This window comes from Ricinus communis, chromosome 4, assembly GCF_019578655.1.
Source record: "Ricinus communis isolate WT05 ecotype wild-type chromosome 4, ASM1957865v1, whole genome shotgun sequence".
In the NCBI taxonomy this organism is placed as follows: domain Eukaryota; kingdom Viridiplantae; phylum Streptophyta; class Magnoliopsida; order Malpighiales; family Euphorbiaceae; genus Ricinus; species Ricinus communis.
In genome coordinates, this window is record NC_063259.1 from 530,812 (window position 1) to 534,654 (window position 3,843).

Here is a 3,843-nt window from a genome sequence, read left to right on the forward strand (position 1 = left end):
GCTTCGATTCAGAATTTGAAAAATCAAGTGGGGCAGATTGCAAAGCTTTTGAGTGAAAGACCTCAAGGAAGTTTGCCAAGCAACACAAAAGCTAACCTTAAGGAGCAGCTTAAGGTTATCATATTGTGCAATGATAAAGAGCTGAAGACTAAGCTGAATGAAGTGGATGAAAAATCTACTACAATTAAGAAGGTTGTTAATGGAAAAGAGGGTACACAGGCTGAAGTCGAGGATAAAGTAGAAGCAACACCCAAGCCTACCCCTTTTTATGAAGGAACATCAACCCAGAATACTGTTTCCAACCCTCCTTCAGAAGGATAAACTGGATGCACAAGTTAGTAAGTTTCTTGAACTTTTTAAGCAGTTGTATATTAACATACCTCTTGTAGAAGCTCTATCACAGATGCCCAAGTACGATAAATTCTTAAAAGGAACTCCTCTCTAATAAGAGGAAGCTCGAGGAAGTATCAATGGTGCAACTGTTAAAAAAGAGTTCAACGATCATTCAAAGAAGACTAACAAAGAAGCTAAAAGACCTATGGAGTTTTACTATTTCTTTCTGTATCGATAATCTAGCATTAGTATTATGCCTTATAATTTATTTAAGAAATTAGGCCTGAGAGAACCTAAACTAACACTCATGAGCATTCAATTGGCTGATAAATTTATCGTATACCCTAGGGTTATTGTTGAGAACTTGTTGGTTAAGGTTCAAGAGTTTATTTTTCATGTGGATTTTGTAGTTATGGATATGGATGAATCTGTTGATGTCTCCCTTATTTTAGGAAGACCCTTCCTTTAGGAAGACCCTTCCTTGCTACAGCTAGGGCCATCATTAATGTTCATGATGGTAAGCTTAGTCTTAGGGTAGGGGAAGTGCAAGTGACATTTCAGATCCATAACGCCATGAAACATATGCTTGTACTCGATGAAATAGATGTTAATGATGATAAAGTTGAATATGAGATTGTGAATTGTATTTCATCTATTATTGATAAAGACCTTTTAGAGTTATATTTAGTACAAGAACATGAGAAATGTGAGATGCCAGGAGCTCTAGAGCAGCTAATCTACCTTGAGGCAGCAAGGCAATGAGAAAGTAGTTTTTTGAGCCTATAGAGATGCCTAAAGAGGACAAGATGAAGCCTTCCATTGAAAATCCTCCTCCTTTGGAACTTAAGCAGCTCTCGAAATATTTGGAGTACGCCTTTCTAATGGAAGGATCCAAGCTACCAGTAATAATCAGTTCTGCATTACTACATGATCAAAAGGCTAAGTTATTAGAAGTCTTGAGAAGGAGGCAGAGGGCAATAGCTTGGAAGATTGCATATATATAGGGAATCATCCATTCTTTTTGCATACATAAGATTCTCATAGAAGAAGAGTTCAAAAATATGGTGCAACCTCAAAGGCACCTAAATCCTAACATGAAGGAAGTAGTGAAGAATGAGGTGATTAAACTTTTTAATTTCGGGATTATTTATCCCATTTCAGACAATTCTTGGGTAAGCCCAGTACAAGTACTGCCAAAGAAGGGAGGCATGGCAGTTATGGTAAATGAAAATAATGAGCTAATCCTAACAAGAACTGTGATAAGATGGAGAGTGTGCATCGACTATAGAAAGCTGAATAATACCACGAGAAAATATCATTTTCCTTTACCATTCATTGATCAAATGCTAAAGAGATTGTTATGGCATGAGTACTACTACTTTTTAAATGGGTTATCAGCAGATTCCAATAGCCCTTGAGAATTAGAAAAATACCATATTCACATGCCCCTACAGGACCTTTGCATATAGAAGAATGCCGTTTGGAATGTGTAATGCACCAGCCACGTTTTAGAGGTGCATAATGTCTATCTTCGATGACTTAGTTGAAGATATTATGGAAGTTTTCATGGATGACTTTTTTGTCCATGGATATTCATTTGAAGAATGTTTGGAGCATTTGGAGAAGGTGTTAGTAAGATGTAAGGAGACCAACTTGGTGTTGAATTGGGAGAAATGCCATTTTATAGTATATGAAGGCATTGTGCTCGGACATGAAATCTCTAGTAAAGGAATTGAGACTATTGAAAAACTACCACCTCTCTTATTTGTCAAACCTATTAGAAGTTTTCTTGGGCATGCGGGTTTGTACCGCAGATTGATTAAAGACTTCTCTAAAATAGCTAGACCTCTCTTACTAGGCTTTTGGAGAAGGATGTTGACTTTATTTTTGATGAGGAATGTATGACAACCTTCACCTCCCTGAAAGCCAAACTCATTAATGCTCTAATTATGGTAGCGCTAGATTGGAGTCTTTCCTTTGAGCTAATATGTGACGCAGCTGACTTTGCAGTTGAAGATGTTCCTAGTTAGAGGAGAGAAAAACACTTTCAGTCCATTTATTATGCAAGTAGAATGATGGCTGACGCACAAGCAAACTACACTCCTACTGAAAAGGAACTACTTGCGGTTATTTTTGCTTTTGAAGAATTTCGATCATACTTGATTTTGTCAAAAGTGATAGTATACACTGACCATTCAGCTTTGAGGTATTTGTTTTATAAAATAGATGCGAAACCAAGATTAATAAGATAGGTTTTACTATTGCAGGAATTTGATTTGGAGATTCAAGAAAAAAGAGGTGTAGAGAACTTGGCAGCCGACCACTTATCACGCCTTAAGAACCCCCATATGGAGAAACTACATGAAAGGGACATTAATCACCATTTTCTAGATGAACAGTTATATGCTGTAGCAGGTTTAGTAGATAGTGCATATTTTTCAATACCATGGTATGCTGACTTTATAAATTATTTAGTTGTAAAGAAACTCCCAAAAGAATACTCTTATCAATAAAAGAAGAAGTTCTTTACAGATTTGAAATATTACTTTTGGGAAGATCCTTTTCTATTTCAAATATGTGTAGACAGGTAACAAGGAGGTGTGTGGCATGGCTAGAAACTATGAGCATTCTCGGTTATTGCCATAGTGGACTAGCTGCAAAACATTATAGGGTGCGTAGAACAGCTCAAAAAGTCCTAGAATTAGGATTCTATTGGTTGACTTTGTTTAAGAATAGCCAATCATTTGTGCAAGAATCTGATTGTTGCCAACGCACAGGCAATATCTCATCTCATAATGAAATGCCCTAACATGGTATACTAGAATGTGAAATTTTTGATATGTGGGGCATATTATTTCATGGGACCCTTTCCTAGTTCTTTTAGGTAATAAATATATATTGGTGGCTATTGATTATGTCTTTAAATGGGTGGAGGCACAAGCTTTGCCCCGTAATGATACAAGGGTAGTAGTGAAATTTTTAAAAAATATTTTCTACATGAATCCTCAATGCCATTATCAGTAATAGGGGTACACACTTTTATAATGCTCAGTTGGAAAAAGTGTTAAAGAGGGTTGGAGTCATGTATAAATTTGCCACCCCTTATCACCCTTAGACCAGTGGTCAAATAGAGAATATCAATAGAGAGTTGAAAAGAATCCTTGAGAAAAAACTGAGAATGATGTAGGAAGGACTGGTCCATTAAACTGGATGATGCTATGTAGGCATACATGACTGCATTTAAAACAGCCATAGGAGCTACTCCTTATAGATTAGTCTATGAAAAATCTTATCATCTACCTATTAAAATTAAGAATAAAGCTTTTTGGGCAATTAAACAAGTTAATCTTGATCTAGCTGGTGCAGATTTGAAGAGAAAATTGTAGGTTAATGAATTGGATGAATGGAGGCTGTATGCGTATGAGAATGCCCGTTTAACCAAGGAGCGCACGAAGAGGTGGCATGATGCTAGGATTAAGCTAAGGAGAGACTTTCAAGCTGGAGATAAGG